The 18,784-nt window shown below is 36.2% G+C and overlaps 1 long non-coding RNA gene across 1 annotated transcript; it reads right to left on the bottom strand.

The window, feature by feature from the left end:
- Positions 1-2,555: 2,555 nt before the first annotated feature.
- On the bottom strand, positions 2,556-18,517 carry LOC110219000 (uncharacterized). The gene is made up of 3 exons (XR_002327475.2): positions 18,440-18,517; positions 8,520-8,635; positions 2,556-2,646 (listed from the first exon to the last, which is right to left on the bottom strand). It is a non-coding gene; the product is annotated as an uncharacterized LOC110219000 (long non-coding RNA).
- Positions 18,518-18,784: the final 267 nt, after the last annotated feature.

Here is an 18,784-nt window from a genome sequence, read left to right as displayed (position 1 = left end):
TAACATATTTTTGGATTCTAGTTTCCAATCCATTCTGCTATCTGCTTCTGTCCTGTGGGTTAGCTCATCCCATTCACATTCACAGTTAAGATCACTAACTGTGCATTTCCCTCCATCTCATTTTCCTCTTTTTATCCTTCTCACTCTCTTTTTATCCTATGCCTCCTTAAAAGTATGTATTGCTTCTGACTCCCCCAATTCTCCCTCCCCATTGTCATCTTCCCACATCTTCCCTCCTCTCACCATACTGGATTATACACGTTTCTATACCCAACTGAGTGTGTATATATATTTCCCCTCTTTAAACCAATTCTTATGAGAGTGAAGTTCATGTATTGGCCTCCACTGCCCCTCATTTTCCCCTCCACAAGTTCTTCCTTGTGTGCCTCCTTTATGTGAGAAATTTTTCCCCATTTTACTACTCTCTTCCCCCTTGTCCCAACACATTCCTCTTTCTCACCCCTTCATTCTTTTTTGGAGATAATCACAACATAATCACCAACAATCTGAACAATCATGTTCTCTGTTTATGCAGACTCCTTCTAACTGCTCTAATTCTTGGTAATTACATTTATCATATTACCATGTAGGAATGAAACTGTTTCATTCCATTGGGTCCCCTGTGATTATGCTTTTATGTTTACTTTTTTATGTTTCTCTTGAGTCTTCTGTTTCAATGTCATTTTTTCCTATTCATCTCTGGTTTTTTCATCAGGAATGCTTGGAAGACCTCTAATTCATTAAATATGCATTTTTCCCTGAAAGGATCATACCCATATTTCTGGGTAAGTTATTCTTGTTTGTGATCTTAGCTCATTTGCCTTCCAGAATGCCATATGTAAGCCCTTCACTCCTTTAACATGGAAGCTGTGAAATCTCATGTGATTCCAACTGTGGCTCCATGACATTTGAGTTGTTTCTTTCTGGCTGCTTTCAATATGTTACTTCACTTGGGAGCTCTAGAATTTGTCTACAATAGACCTGGGTGTTTTCATTTTGTGATCTCTTTTAGTAGGTGATCAGTGGATTCTTTCAATTTCTGTTTTACCTTCTGAATCTAAGATATTAAAACAGTTTTCCTTCATAATTTCTTGAAATGTGATATCTAGGCTTTTATTTTTGCTAGTCCAATAATTCTTAATTTATATATCCTCATTAGTCTCCACTTTCCCTGTTCTAATGTTTAAGGAATTATTTACTTCAGTGACCTTTTGTATCTCTTTTTCCATTTGGCCAATTATGTTTTTTAAGGTATTCTTCTCTTCAATTTGTGTACTTCCTTTCCCATTTTGTTTATTCTGCTTTCAAAGGAGAATTTTTCAAAGAGAATTTTTGTGCCTTTTTTTTCCCTGTTGGGCTAATTCTGTTTTTAAAGTGTTATTTTCTTCAGTATTTTGCCTCTTTTGCCAGTTAATTCTCTTTTCATATTTTTTCTTGCATTATTCTCACCTATTTTCCCAATTTTTCCTCTTTTATTATTATCCCTTTCTTTAACTATTCCAGGAATTCTTGCTGGCCTTGAGTCCAATTAGCATTTTTCTTTGAGGCTTTGCTTGTAGCTGCTTTCACACTATTGTCTTCCCTCCCACCCTAGTAGTTTTTTTTTTTTTATGGCCAAATTCTTTTTTTATGGTTTGCACATTTTCCCAGTCTATTTCATCACTTTGAACTTGATGTTAAAGTTGGGCTCTGCTCATCTGGGAATGGGGAGGCACTGTGCCAAACTTCAGGCTTTTTCATAATGTTGTTTTCAGAGCTAGTGCTGAGGATCTGCAAATGTTCAGTGCTTCCAAAGTGGTGTTATACTGCAGAAGGTGTTTGGGGGAGTGAGGTGTAGATTCCTCCCTGAACAAACAGGGTTGCCCTAGGCAACATGGTGAGGTTAACAAAGTTTGTCTTAAGGATTTTGCAGATTCTCTTTTATTCATCCCAGCCCTTTCTTTCACTGTTTACACACTCACATAACAGGAAAGCTTGAATATTTAGGTTATGGCTGTTTAAATGCCATAGCACAGGTATTCTTCCTCTTTGCGGTCAAAATGTAGTTACATATGTGTGTGTGTGTATGTGTATGTGTATGTTTATGCATGTATGTGTATATATGCATGTGCTTATGTATGTATATGTATATATGTATGTGCACATGTCTGCATGTGCATGTATATGTATATATACATACATGCATTATGCATACATGTGTACATATGTGCAGACATAGATATAGATATAGATATCAGTAGCTAGTGGTGCCATGGATAGAGCACTGAACTTAGAGTCAGAAAAATGAAATTCAAATCCAGCCTCAGCTACTTACCAGCTATGTAATCCTGGACAAGCCACCTAACCTTTATCTTCCTAAGTTTTCTCAACTATAAAATGGGAATAATACTAATACTAGCCTCCCAACATTGTTGTGATGATGATATAAGTTAATATTTGTAAAGCTTTTAGTGCAGATCTGGTATTTACTCATCAGTTACTTATTTCCTTTCTTAATGAAAATAGCCATGCAAATGAACAGGTTTACTAACAAAAAATTATTGACTTACCTATGAAGTATGCATAAATGTTGTGCTTACTTTTGAATATGGAAGCCATTCTTTCTTCTTTTTTGATACATATGTCAGTCCGTGAGGATCTTCATGCCTATAAAATAGAAGATGCCATCACTTTCATTTTAAAATAAAGGATGAATTCAGGATAAGAAAAATCATTATGCATAGTTTAATCCTTTTATTAAGAAAATATATAGCCTTCCCCCACTCAAAAGTATGGCTTTTCTATTTTTTCTATAAACTATATGCTATGGTGCTCTTCAGTCCGTTTATTTTCAATGTAATTTTACCTATACTAGTTCATTTTCCACTCACAGGTAAATAAAGCATGTACCAGTCACCCATTTGATAGCTAAAAATAATGAGGAATAGTTAGGCTCTACCATTTACACAAAATCTTACAGATAATTAGTTACACCCAAGCTTGATGGCTTGGCATCTTTCACAAGTTCCTCTTTTTTATTACCTGTATTGATTCATTCATTGTATCTATTGATCCTTTCTTTGAAATGTTTCAGTAAAACAAACAACTATGAAAGATTTAAGATTTAAGAAATAACTATGACTCCAGAGCAGAAATGCTGAAAAATGCTACCCACTAGCTGACACAGTAGTAATGTACTAAATATGCAGAATAAGACACACACTGGGTGATGTGAGGAAATGGGAATTTGTTTTATATATTTGTTTTAAAGGGGTTATTTCTCTTTCTTTTGGTGTATGGGAAGGAGAAGGAATAAATGTTTGTTCATTGAACATTTAAAATTTGCTTTTTCCTTAGCCATTTTTTTCTTCCTTGGAACTATTTCCCTATCTTGTTGTCTCTTAAGCCATCCTACTGTGATGCTCCAGGGACATTACCCTTGTTTAGGTTCTCAATACTTTAAACCTAAATTACCATAGCAGCTTCCTAGGTGGCTACCCTGACAGAAAGTAGGAAGAGAATTACATAAATCATAAATGAGTATTTGGATAACATATAATATTTTTACTTGTTATTTCTTTGTAAAGGGAAGGCAATTGGTCAGGGGAGTTCCTCATCAGTTCAATGAGTTTCCCAGACAATTTGATGAGATTAAAAGTTATGAATCATTTTTTTTAAAGAGACACATCAGGAGCATTTTCCTATCAAGAGTACGGACATGTCCATTAGCCTAGAGGGAAAAAAGAATTCCTGCTAATATTTTTTAGTGTATTGGGCTGCCTCCAAGTTTGGCTGACTGGAACTAAGTAAGGTGACTCTTATGAGATTCCTTTTTCTGTGTCTCATAAAAATGAGTTGCTAGATTAATTCAACTTTCTTTGGAACTTCTTGTCTCCCTTTTCTCTATCAAGAAAAAAGTCAGCTTGTGACAGAACATGTATCTGTTAGGTGTTTAGGGTTGGAGGAGAGGGTTGGGGAGTATGAGGTATGAATTCATTTAATCCTCTACTCCTATGAAGTTGAAATAGCAACTTTGGACCAAAAGCATGTGATACTAGTATGCTCTTATAGATGAACTGAGAAAAGAGGTTCTATAGTAGACTTTCCTATTTCAAGAGCTATGGCACTGATAAAATTTCCTACAGAAAAAATATAACAGATGTATACTTGGCATGCTTACATGCCACAGAAATGTAGTTCAGAACAATGTTCACAAACTCCTCCTCCAGCCCAATCCATTGTGAAGGAGGTGGGTGGAGTTTGAATCTCTTGGACAGCATGCTCTTAGAATCAAGTTTTCCTCACTGAGAATGAAGACTGGGCATTCTAGAAAGAGTAATGGATATTCTGATACAATGTGCTACTTGGATAAAGAGTATTGCCCAAGACCATGATCTTACTTGAAGCTCCCAAGTAATCTATTTAATTCAGGGCTAGTAAGAAGTGGGTTACTTAATTGAGTAGTCCCAATGCATACATCATAGACTCAGTGTGAGTTAGGGAAGGAGTGTGTAAGACCTTATAAAAGATTGAGGGACCTACTAGTATATCAAACGTTTGTCAAGGTGATGAACCCAAGTTCAATTCCCTTCCTGCGGGAGCTGATAGACTATTTGAGTGCTTTATGTGATTCTGTTTTTTTTTTTCTGCCAGACTCATCTTTTTTTTTTTGCATCTTCTTCACTTTCTTTGAGATAAAATAAAATTTTCTTACCCTTATGTATTGAAGCCTTGAAGTGTTTTTTAAACCTGGACTTAATTGCCTTCATTTGGAGAAACTACTTTTTTGTTAACTCTTTGCAGTCTGGTTTTGAACCTCACCATTTAACTGAAACTGCTCTCTCCAAAGTTACTGATGATCTTTTATTCTTCAAATCTAATAGCCTTTTCACATTTCTCATTTTCTTTGCCTCTCGGCAGCCTCTAACACTGCCAATAAACCTCTTCTCCTTGATTTCCTTTTCTTCCTACTTTTTGATACTGTATTCTTTCCTGGTTATCTTCCTACCTATCTAGCCAATTTTTCTTGGTTTCCTGTGCTCAGTATTCAACCAGGTCACATCTGCTAACTGTGAGTGTCTGCCAAGGCTCTGTCTTGGGCCCTCTTCTTTTCTGACTATTTCACTTGGTGAGCTCATCAGCTCCCATGGATTTCACTGTTACCTCTACAGATTATTATCAGATTTATTTGTCCGGACCTAACCACTTGTTTGACCTCCATGTTTACATCTCCAGTTGCCTAATGGACATCTCAAACTAGAATTCCCAAAGACATCTTAAACTCATATCCAAATCTGAAGTCATTATCTTTCCTCCCAAATTCTCACTACTTAACTTCCCTATGACTATATCTTCCCTGTCACCCTGGTTCCTAACTTAGGTGTCATCTTCGACTCTTCATTTTCTTGTATACCCCATAGCCCACCAATTGTCCAGTCATTTAGTTTCCATCTTTATAACATCTCTCATACATATTCCCTTCTCTCCTCTAACACTGCCAATATCTGGGTGTAGTCTCTCTTCTCCTCATGCTTAAACTATTGCAATAGTCTTCTGATTGACTTCCGTTCTCATTTCTCCCTAATCCAGTTTGTCCTCCACTCAGTTGGCAAATTGATCTTCCTACAGTGCAAGTCTGACCATGCCATGCCCTGCCACATTCAATCATCTTCAGTGGATCTCTATTACCTCATCCTCTATTTGGATTATAAAAACTTCTCTTACCTGTCCCCTTGCAGTTGTCATCCATGTATTCTGCCATCCAGTGACACTAGTCTCCTTGACCTTTGGACAAGACATTCCATCTCCCAACTCTAAGAGTTTTCACTAGCTACCCTCCATGAATGACTGGAACTCTTTATATCCCCAACTTTGCTTCTTAGGTATTCTTTTTTTCCTTCAAGTGTCAACTAAAATCCTAGCTTCTGGAGGAAACTTTTCCCAATTCCTCTTCCCTTCCCTGTCAATCATTCTCAGATAATATATTTATTATTTTCAATGCATCATAAATATCTTGTTTATACCTAGTTGTCTGCATGTTATCTCCCACATTAGACCATAAGCTCCTTGGAAGAAAGACCGTCTTTTGCTTTTCTTTGCCTCCATGCTTAATAAATACTAGTTTACTGATTGACTGACTGATACTTCAACACAAGCTAAATATAAGCAATATTTTAGAGCTTTCCTAGAGTAATTCTAGTTGGGGACAATGAACCAAAGAAATGGGTTGGTATCCATGATTAGACTCAGTTCTTGTGAGTCCAAAATCTTGGAGGACCCTGAACACAGGCCACATCTTCATTTGAAGTGTAATAATTACCACTCAGTTTGTTAAAAAAATGATGATTATTTTTCCATTTTTTCTCTTAACCTCTATTTCCTTCCTATGTACTGAATAATTCAAGATCCAAGGCTGAGAGATCTAAACAACCAAAAATCAAAGACAGGAAGGAAAATCATGCAAAGTCTGAAATAAAAACCTTTTTCTCAGCCAGGAAAATTATCCCTTCCTTTCACAATCATTTCTTAGACCATAGAATTAGAAGCTAGCCAAAACAAAATTTTATTTTATTATCATAATTAACTTTTTAAATGGAACTATAGAGAAAATCAACCCATCTGGCAGAATGAGGCATTCAATTCAACAATGTTTATTGTCTGTGTTATGTTAGGCACTGTGCCAGGAACTAGAGATGAAAAGGCAAAATGAAACAGTGGCTCCTCACAAGGAGCTTCTATTCTGCTAGGAAAAGCAGCATATAGAGAAATGAACAGATATTACACCCAAAGTAATTTTATTAAGAAGAAAAGCAACTGTGGCAAGCAGGAGAAACCTCTTGTAATAGATGGCATTTCAGCTTGAACTTGAATACAGTTATGAATGATGAAGAAGATCATTCCAGGTATGGAGGTATGGGGGATAGCCTTTGAAAAACTACAAAGGTAGAGAGAGGAAGGAAAGGAGAGAGGGAAGGTCAGAAGGAAGGAAGGAAAGAAGAGAAGGAGGGATGAATGAAGGTAAAGATGAAGAGAAGAAGAGAGGGAAGGATAGAAGAAGGGAGGGAGAGAAGGAGGAATTAAGGAAGGGAAGGAAGAACTGAGACAGGAGGAACAGAAGGAAAGAAGAACAAAATTGAATACTTATGACTATAAAAGTTTTGTTCACTTTTTGTTCTGATTATCTAACACACAGGGATTCCTAAAATTTTTGTGTGTCATGGAACTCTTTGGAAGTGTGGTAAAATCTATGGACCCCTTCTCAGAATTATATTTTTAATGCATAAGAAAAAATACATGGGGATACAAAGAAAGCCAATTATATTGAAATAAGGATAATTTGTTTTTTCCATTCAAGTACACAGACCCCTGAAATCTATCCATGGACTTCTTGAAAGTACCTGGAGCCCTAATCTTTAATCTAATAGGAGAAATAAAGAATTCCCTTCTCAGTTTCCCTATCACAAAGGGCTAAAGAACATCAAAGCAAGTCCCCTGACTGAAAACTTCAGCACCTTTCAAAAAGATAATTGATACTACCAACTAACATGTAGAGATGAATTGTATTATATTGTTTTAGCATGAAATTTGAAATATAATATTGTAGATATGACAATATTCTAATTTGACTTGGATCCTCAAAATGATCTCATAAGACAGGTGGTGCCGGTTTCACCATTCCCATTTTAAAATTGATGAGAAGTAGCCTAGAGTGGTGAATAGAAAACAGGACATGGAGTCAGGAAGACATGGATTCCAGTTCTGTGTGGGACACTTAATACCTTTGTACCATGAACAAGGCATGCAACCTCTCTGAGCTTCAAGCAATTTTTAGGACTAATATATACTAAGCTTAAAGTGTGTTGTGATCTGTCTTGGAGGAGGGGAGGGATTTCCACACAAATAAAATCATAGATCCATAATATTTTGAGGTACAGATCATGAAACAGGCTCACAAAAGCTAAGTGACTGATGTTAAGTCCTGAAGTTCTTAAATGCCCAAGATAAAGTTTGAACCAATGTTTTTAGAAGCCAAGTTCTTATCAATCTATTCCTCAAAAATATTTTATATCCTTTGCCAAACATCATTTTAAAAATCCCATGGCATTATGTAGCCAGTGCTAGTGGTGGTATGGTACAAGAACACACAATCTTAAGCTTCCGACCCCTTTCATTAAAAAATAGATAAATGCTAATGAATCAGCATGAGATCCACCATTTTAAAATAATACATGCAAATCTATGAGGATGTCACATATGGACATCTATAGAGATGACCAGAACATAATGTTATCTGGAAATGCATTTCTAAAAATTGAAGTGTCAGCATCATACCTAAATTTAATATGAGATAGCACTGGAACACACAGGACTGGGTATCCAAATGGAACAGACACATTTAAGGCCATCTTATGATACCAAGCAATCATTGATTATCCAGAACATGAACAAATAATATTATTTGCACATTAATAATAAGAGAAACTTCTCAAGTTTTTTTTTAGAGGAAACAATGGCAAAATCAGGATTTCATTTCAACTTACGCTGCAAAGGATAACTGTAGGTACATGGTAGAGTTCATAGGGCAAAACCAGTCAGCTGAGAATCATTGATGACAATATATTCCTGTTTTGAATTTTCCCCAAGGCAGTGCTGAAACCTAAATATCAAAATAAAGCAAAATACAAAAGAAAATGGGATATATACATTTATGTATATGTATACCTATGTACATGTAGTTATACATATATGAATATACACAGATAGAGTATGAACTGTATATATGACATATATACCTAATGTGTGTATAGATATATAATAACAGAAAGAGACAAGAGACAGAGAGAAAAAGAAAGAAACATATACATATGGCAATCACCATATAATCTAAATTGTGGTTCTTTTACATATAACATGCCAAAATTGTCAAACTTTTTTTTAATGATCCTCCCAAAAAATAAACTAAGCTTAAAAACTATTATGACTTACTTATATATGGTCTAAGAACAATAAAAGCCTAGGGAAATCTTGATCTGAAACAGCTGAATTTTGCATAGATCTACCTATGGGCTTATTAAAAATGGATCAGATTCATGTCTTACATCATATAACTATGGGAAGATTCCCATAGGATGTGAATCTGGCCCATTATTTCTAGGACTCATGCTGTTAAAGGAATGACTTGTGATTGTAAAGATAAGATACCATCTGGAGCCTCCTTCCCCCACTCTTTTCCTATGTATGGGTCAAACTGGGTGGATATCAGAAGTACCATCTTTTGAATATGCCTGAAGATGAGCTCTAGCAAGTGTTTCCCTTTTCAGTAACTCTTGCTATTATTGTTCCAAGAATTAGCCTAAAGGAAAAGATACAAAACAGCTGTTTATAGGACTCTGTTTAAATTGACCATGCCTGTCTTATTTAATTTATTAAAATATTGTATGAATCAGTAATGTGTCTATAACACCATTTAATTTGTTATGTATATGAGAAAATGAAAAATGTTAAGGTTATTAGCCAAATTATTAATTTCCCACATAGCATGAATAGCAATGCTATTAAGCCTCTTGAATTCAACAGAATATTTTTTAAAATTTCTTTGTGACATACCCATTCATTGGATCACTTCATTTTTACCTGTCACATTAAGTATGGCCATTAAGATAATTTGAAATTAATTTGTGAAACTTTCTAGCCGTTTTATTAAACACTGTGGAGAAGGAAATATGGAGATCTTCATGTCTACTTTTTTTTAAAGAATTCATATATCAAAGTGCACTCATAATATTCACACAGATATGCACACATATATATATATAACATGCTGTGTGTATATGTGTGTATATAAATTATGTACGTGTATGATATGTTTTAAACAGAAGCTATTTATAAAAATGGGGATAGGAGAAGCTTAGAACGTTTTATTACTGGGGCTGCAAAGTTGGTTGGAAACTTCAAGGTAGCATTCCTTGAAAAAAGCATCCTTTTATGACCCAATTGTGCATATCCTTTGACCCAGAGAATCCATTACTAGGGTTATACTCCAAGGAAGAAAGTCTACATGTACAACAAAATATTTGTAGCAGCAATTTTGTGATAGCAAAGATTCAGAAACAAGGTACATGCCTATTATGGGAGAATGGCTAAAGAACTTGTGGTATATGAATTTAATGTAATATTACTATACTATAAGAAATTATAAGAAGCATGGAAAGATCTATATGAACTGATGCTGAGCGAAATAAGCAGAGGCAAGAAAATAACATACTCAATGACTATGATAGTATAAATGGTCATAATAACCAGAGAGAGAGACAGAGAGAGAGAGAGAGAGAGAGAGAGAGAGAGAGAGAGAGAGAGAGAGAGAGAACAAGCATGGCTCAAAAAAAATAGATTCCCCCTAACACTTTCCACAAGTGGAAGGTCCACATGTGTTGTACATTGCATGTATTTTCAAGTTTTTTTTGATGTATTGATTAATTATACTGATTTCTCCTTCTTTTATAACTTTAAAAATACTATTTGTTATGTGGGATGGCTCTCCAGGAGAAGGAAGGAGAAGGATACTAGGGGAAACCATGGAAATATATTTTAAAAATCAATAAAATTTTATTTTTGAAAAAAGTATAATTTTTCTCAGCCCACTGCAGCCAGTTAGATGTCTGTCAGGAAGAGGTAGCTGAGACTTATTGACTTAGTCCAAAGAAGGCAATATGACAGCTGGGAGGAAGTACTTTTCAAAGAAGGAGTTAGGAGATATGGTGAATGGTATCAAGTGGAATTGGAAGGGAAAATGTCTTCCAGTCTATGATGTCAGATCCAGAATGGGGATGACCAGGAGGGATGTCAACAAATGCTGAAATATCCTGAAGATCCAATCACTGGGGAACAGAAAAAGCAGGGAGAAACAGAGAGCCAAGCTAAGTAGCTCAGACTGCAGCAGATTGGTAGTGCATCTGAAAAGCATGGCTCAAATTGCTCATTGTATTGCCTTTAAGCTTTGCATTTTATGGGTCATTCGGTCCTGCCCCTTTTGTGAGGACATGGTTGTGCAGCTGCATGCTCTGCTGCACTTTTGTAAGCTCTTCTGTGTTAATTACATTTGATCATTAACAAAGCTGAGACAACAGAAATACACTTCCTTATGTTCATTGAAAATCTGATGTTTTCTAGTTTCTGCCACAATGCCTTCTTATATTGTAAACAACTCAATAAAAAATAATTGAATAGAATGCTACAGCTTATACTTGGGGAACAGCATTTGATGCATATATATGGTGTGTGTGTGTGTGTGTGTGTGTGTGTGTGTGTGTGTGTGTGTGTGTGTGTGTATACATATACATATATATGTATGTATGTATTATATTGTGCACAGTAGAACTCATTACTTTTTTCTGTCTTTACTGTTGTTCAGAAGTAGATAGATGATAGCTCAATGATAGATAAGATTATAGATAGATACCTAGATAGATACAAAAATGATAGACAGAGACAGACATGATATAGATAACATCAGAACAGCAGTTTAATCTGTCCAAGCATATTATTGACTGCCTAGCATGAAAGATAAGCACCTCAACTTGCCTTTCCAAGTTCATTACAATTATTTGCCTTCACACACACTATGGTCCAGCCAAAATTATCTTGTTGCTGTCTGTGAACTTTTGTATAGACTCTTCCCTCTGTTGGAAATGTATTCCTCACTACTGCCTCTTAAAATGCCTAGTTACTTTCAACATTTGACTCATATGCTCCCTCTTAAAAGAGGCCTTTCCAGATCCCTCCAGACATACATGACTTCCCTTTAACTACCTTGTATTTATTTTACATACATTAGTGGTGATGTGGCTCAACGAATAAGCAACTAGCCTCAAAAACAGGAAAAATTTTGTTCATACGACACCTAATATCTGGGTGATGCTCTCAGTGCTCTAGACAATTCATATTGTGACTAAAATTTGTGGAGGTAGACGTGCTTTAGGAGAGGATGTTGTTTCATGCAGATGCTCCCTATGCCAGCTGCATTCTTTGGACTTGAACTAACCCTACTTTCATCACAATCCCCTGAAACCTCTTCATCAATAGATTCATCACCCTTGTGGGACTGCATAAACTTTGGCATTCGCACTTCTTCAGTACCCTCCTCACCATCAGCCCCTTTGACTGGAGGGCTGGAAGGTAAAACCAAGAAATCCTCCTAAAGCCTTCATTTAAAGAAGGCACACTGACTTTCTTTTCCCACCCACAGCACTCTTTGGACTAGACTCCACCTGGCCCTCACATCAATTAACTTCTTCCCTCTTTCCCACTTTTTAGCATTCTTTTAAGCATCATCTTTTTGTTGGATTGTAAACTCTTTGAGAGCAGGGGCTTTTTCCCATTTGTATCTCCAGCATTTAGCATACTGCTTGGCAAGACTCTGCCATTACTTAAACAGTGGCCAAAATAATCAACTCAAAAGAAATTCATAAATTCATGAAATATTACAATTTCCTTATGTCTTTCTGGTTAGGCAGCAGACCATAGTGAGAGAAAACATACAATGTTGGTTGCAGCTATGCCCTATCCTACTTTCTATTCCCATCTTTGATTCCTATTTGTATTGGGATTTTAAATACATACTTACATATATATATATATATATATGTATATATAATAATATATGTATACATATATGTGTATATATATAATATATATACACACACACATACATGTAGTGTTTCCTATAAATCTACACTGTTTTATAGATGTGTATAGATGTTTGTTCTGTTGGCTCCACCCCAAGACAATCATTCTTTGTGTAGCAGATTTTTCCTAGATGAACTAAGTAAAGGCCCCAAGGAACCCTATTATCCCTCCTTAATGAAGTGTTAAGGAGTTACCCTAGATAAGGCTAATTCTTTGATAAACTGTAAAGTTCTTTGGCCCTAGTTACTCCTTTTACCCCTTTAAAAACCACATTAAGGATTGATGATTGATTTGTAGCCAGTTGATAAACCTGGCCTATACCATTGGACTTGGCCTTTGAAAGGGACAACAAATGGACAGGAGAGAACCAAGGATGAGAGATATGGACAAAAAGGGATCAAATACTTGCACTCAGTTTTCTATAGGGGAAATCTGTGCATTTATGAATGGTTTCAAGAAAACCACATGTGCCCACAAGTGGAAACCAAAAGAGGAAATAGTAGAGTAACAAGGTGTTGCTGTGCCAAGTTTGGAGCAAATGTGTACCATCCTTTTCATGGTAGTGTGAGTAAATGAGCTATGAGGGATTCTGTAATATTCCCCTCATAGAGGAAGGGAGGGAGGCAGCAGTTTCAATCTTAGGGTTGATACTGAAGGATTGCATGGAGCCAGTTGGGTCTCCCATGAAGGAGAGGGAAATGGGCTTGTCTGTTTATTGGCTAGTGTATGAATGTTTGGAATGAAATAAAATGTTCTGTATTTGATGCCTTACTAAGCTCACTGTCAGCATGTGATCTGAGGCAAATTTCATCATTTCTGTATGAGTCAAACCCTAATATTCCAAGAGGAATCTTTGAATGAAAGCACAATTTAAAAAAAGAAAGTCTGTATGAGATTTGCCAAAGATTTAACCTTGTCTGGGTAAATCCTGAGCTTTGGTTCTGAGCCACAGGTTATACTTTATTTACTTATTTTAAAAAGACTGATACTAGAATAATAGAAAATATAAACTTTGGTTTATTTTAAATTTTGGATACATGTTTTAGTAGTCAACATTTCTGGGATAAGTAAGAGTGTTGGACAGAAAAGGAGGTGATGATAAGAAATGATGTCAAATAAATTCTACTAGTTGAAGAAGAAAAACTAAAACTTTTAGATTCTGAAAGAAAAAAATGTAATTGAGACAGTGTTGTCTTCCTTCTATCTATTGAAAATCTATTTCTCAGTCTTCTAAGCCCTTCAGATATTTCTTGTTGTTTCTAATTCTTTCTGAAAAAGCACAATCAGAAATTCACATGTGGAAAATAGTTTTATTCTCTCTAGCCTGAAAATATTTTATTGATGGTCTTCATAAGTTTTCAAACTACTTTAAATTTTTTGGTAGTTTGATATGGGTAAAATCCCAACCTTCTGACTGAAATCATAGAAAGTGTAGAGTCACAGATACTACCAAGTACCTTTGAGGTATGACCCTCACTCGTCTCATCCATGCTCTACAGTGAATGCTTAGGCATTATTCATATAGGCGTGTAGATGACTAATAAATCTCTCTTGGAGAAGAATGTTCTATTTGAATTCCACAAATTTAATACAGATCTGTAGCATGAAGAAGAATTCACCTGAGCTGAGTCTGAATAGATCAGAGATGACTTTAGCCTCTCAGGCAGCTCCAGATATTTTTGTCCACATTAAAAATAAATAAACAAACTAACACAAAATTCAATAGCTTTAGCAATCCATGCCTGCTAGTGAATCCTCTTTCCCATTTCCATTCTCCTCTCAACTTGTCCTCTTTCAGCAGACAAAGACGAGAGAGAGACACAGATGGAAGATGGTTTGCTTTATAAGTGTTTTTTTTTCCCTATGTATTAAAACATATGTGATTTTGGGGAAGTCCTTCCCTTTTCTGAACCTCAGTTTATCTCATCTGCAAAAGATGTTTGGGGAAGAGATGATCTCTAGAGTTGTTTCTTATGACTCTATTATCCTCTGGTCTTAAAGTCTGTGAAATGCTACTTTGTTAAATCCATGAGTAATTTACTTTTCTGAAGCCATATGGCAAGACCTCCCTCACCCTTGGACTTCACTCAGAGATAATTTTATAGGAATACACTATGAACTCCCATAGGCTGGAAATGTGTCTCTCTTTTGGCCAATTCCTTTTCTTAAAAGTGTGAAAATAATTTTCAATGTGGTCCCTTCCCTCATTAGTAAAAAAGACAAAAAAAAGTTTTTTCTTCATCCTGCCTTCTTTCCTTCCATCCTTCTTTCCTTCCTTTCTTTTCCTTCCTTCCTTCTTTCCTTTCTTTCTGTCATTGAGCCTTTTGGGTAAAAAAGCTCAAATTTTTCACAATCACTAGCTGGTGCATCTTCTCTGACATCCAAATGTAAATCCCAGTTCCTCTCAACTGAACTAGAAATTGTCCTTTTGCTCAGTCATCTAAGCAATCGATCCTCCCTGTGTGCTCTGAATTAAAATTTTCTCCTTGGAGTGAGTTGCACTATCCTCCAAATCTCCCTACAATTGCTGCTCTCCCTTCAACTGTTCTGTAACAATGAGGATGATTATCAGTTTCCTTTTGAACTATAGCCCTTTATTTTCTTCCCCATAGTTTATACATATCAGAGAAGCAGCCTTGCTCCTCCCTCACTGGCATGAATAGACATAGTCATCTCAGTGATTTAACTAGGTATGTGTAAGTTTAAAAAATGAGACATTTTATGCAATCCTGTGATGGTGCTATGGGTGACCATCCAATTCCACAAATGTTTATTAAAAACCAAGCTTATGCAGAACATTCATTGTGACAAGTGTTGAGAAGAAAAAGACAAAATGAAAATCTGTCCTGCCCTCAAGGTGCTTTTAGTCTCCTGGGGCAAAAATATATAAGGAGATAAACATATATTTATGGTAAATTCAAGAGGCAAAAAGCATTATTATGGGGTCAGAAAAACTTTCTCATTTGCCATAGAATCAATGTCAAAGTGGTGGTAACTAAGTGGAACAAGGAATAAATAACTGGGCTTGGATTCAGGAAGACTTGAGTTCAAATATGACTTTAGAGATGTCCCAGATATGTGACCCTGGGAAAATCATTTAACCTCTATCTACTCAGATAGGGAAAATAATAACATCTACTTACCAGGGTTGTCATGAGGATCAAATGAGATATTTGTAAATCGCTTTCCACAGTACTTGTCCCATAGCCAACACTTAATACTGTTTCCCTCTCTCCCTCCTTCTTTCCTTCCTTCCTTCCTTGCTCCTCTCTCACCTTCTTTTCTTCTTCCTTGCTCTCTCTCTCCCCCACTCCCTCCCCCCTCCCTCCTTCCTTCTCCATAGAGCAAGTAGCCTTTCACACAAGATGGGAGATTCATGTCATCTATATTACCTGCTCTGTTTTCACAGAAGTTGTAAAAAACTTTCATATCATTCTAATTAGGTTGAATTGTTAGTCATTCATTCCAAAGACCGGCTAAGGCTGATTTCCCATCTGTTCTTAGATTCATAGCTACCTGAGGGCAGAGCAAAAGGAAATCATGGCATCCTTGTTCTTTTTACATCCCTTTCTTCACACCACCCAGTCATGGCGGAAGTAAAATCAAGTGGATCCTGTGATCGTATATTTAGAATTAGATAGGACCTTAGGTTGTCTGACTCAAACTCTCCATTTTACATATGAGATTCCTAAGGCCTAGAAAACTTATATGACTTGTCCAAATCTACAGAGGTAGTAATGGTAGAACATAAATTCCTTGAAAGGAGAGATCATTTTATTCTGTCCCCTGTAAATGCGATGGTGAGCCATGCCCTAGCTCAGTAAATACTTGTTTACTCTTCTTGTAGTCTCTTCTTTTCTTATCAATTGAATTGAATTGAATACCAGAGCTTAAACCTTGGTGTTCAGAGTACAAATTGTGAACTCTCAACCCCAGAGAGGTAAGCACCATTTCTCCATAAGATGGGCCAAAGGACTTGGGCAAAAAATTGAAGGTAAATGAACATCTTATAAGAAAATGTAAGTATTTTTAGAGACAAAGGCGGAACTATTAAAGTACAATTTAGGAGGAGGTATCACCCAAAGAGATGCCATCTCTGTCACTACATGATCAAATTTGTGGAGTCAAGATAGTGTAATAGCAGAAAACAGTAGAACAAGGAGGTCCCCACTTGCCAAAACTTCTCCAAACAAATTTAGAAAACACACCAGACAGAACATTGATGGGAGAATCCAAGGAAAAGTCACAGTGTATCATTTTTTCCACTGATGGTTGCAGAGAGAGAGAGAGAGAGAGGAGAGAGAGAGAGAGAGAGAGAGAGAGAACTGACAATGTGTCTGGTTCAGAGCATAACAGAGTGTGAAATACAAAAATATTGTGTGATATAACAAGATAATTGAGTGATATTCCTGAGTGATGTAACAAGATAGGAATAAGTTCAGAAGCAAGCAGAGTAGGGTCTCACTTCCAATCTCTGGTCCAATTCAAAGCCTGTAGAGGAATACTCAGGGCAGCAATACCAGACATAAGAAAAGTCCACAATTCCATAACTGAAGCACAAGAGCTTCCCAGCTAGTTGACAGTGGCTATCTTGCAGCAGCCTAATGTTGCTTAGACCCACACCCCCATAACTGAAACTTGTAGAATTCAAACCAGGGTTGAGGGTGGAGGACAGCAATCACAACTTGTCCTGGATAAGACAACATTAAGAGCACTGAAAACTTCCAGGTCTCCAGCCTGAGCCTGAGATCTGGAACAACATAACATGAACAACCACAAGAAAGTAGTGACAGGGACCAGTCCAGTCTTTCCCATCCAGAAGTGCTGCAGAGTCCAACCTAACAGCAAGTCCAAAGTCAGAAAATAGACTCAGAGAATGAGTAGACAAACAAACAAAGAAGAATACCACCAAAAAGGGTATTATGGAGTCAGAGAACTTAAGACACAAACCCAGGAGAAGAGAATGACTCTAAAATATCTATAAGCAAAGCCTCAAATCAAAAGATAGGCATGGGCACAGATTCTAAGAGAATTCCTAGAAGAGATGAAACAACAGTTTAAAAAGAGTTTAAAATGTTCCCATCAGTGAAATAAGAGTGCTGAAGGGAAAAATTGAAAAAAGAAATGTGAGTTATTAAAAAAAAAGAATTAGGACATCAGCAGTTTATCTCAGGAAGTATAAAACGTTACCCATGCAACAAATACCCTAAAATTAAAATGGACCAAGACCCCATGTGCAAAAAAACAAAACAAAACATTAAAACAAAGTCAAAAGACTGAAAAATAGAACAAAATGTAAGTCCCAGAGCAAAAACTACTGATTTGGAAAACAGATTAAAGAGAAAAAAATTAAATTAAAAATTCTAGGAATCATTAGACTACCCAAATCCTATGACAGAAACAAGAGTATGGACATAATATTTTGAGAAATATTAAAAGAGAACTACTCCAATCTCATTGAACCCAAAGGCAATGTAGAAATAGAAAGAATCCACTAATCACCTACTAAAAGAAATCACAAAATGAAAATTCCCAGGAACATTATATTCAAAATCCTGAGCTTCCAGGTCAAAGAAAAATACTGAAAGTAGCCAGAAAGAAAGAGTCTGAGTACTGAGAAATCGCAATCAGGATTATACATGATTCAACAGCCACAACTATAAAGGAGAGGAAAGTTCAGAATATCACATTCCTGAAGGCAAAGGAGATATCCTTGACTTACAACCTAGAATTACTTATCAAAAAATGAGTATAATAATACAAAGGAAAAATGGACCTTTCATGAAAGGAAGATTTCCAAGCATTCCTGATGAAAAAGACTTGGGTCCTTTACAAGACAGTGAAGTATGGTAATCTGAGGGGATACCCATAAATTGGTAAATGGCTGAGCAAGATATGGCATAGAAATGTGACAAAATACCATTGTGGTGTAAGAAATGATGACATGTCACAGTCCATAGCATCATGAAGGGTTGAACATGCCTGAACTACTGAACAATAACAACAAAAAAAAATATTTTACAAGGTTGTGCTCTATCCAGTTCAAACTAGCTCATAAGAGCTACTTGTTAAATTCTCAGAGTGAACATTTGTCCCTCATAAATCAGCAAATACTATAAAT

This window comes from Phascolarctos cinereus, unplaced genomic scaffold, assembly GCF_003287225.1.
Source record: "Phascolarctos cinereus isolate Bilbo 61053 unplaced genomic scaffold, phaCin_HiC Scaffold_4;HRSCAF=312, whole genome shotgun sequence".
Classification (NCBI taxonomy): domain Eukaryota; kingdom Metazoa; phylum Chordata; class Mammalia; order Diprotodontia; family Phascolarctidae; genus Phascolarctos; species Phascolarctos cinereus.
This window is presented reverse-complemented; position numbering and strand designations above follow the sequence as displayed.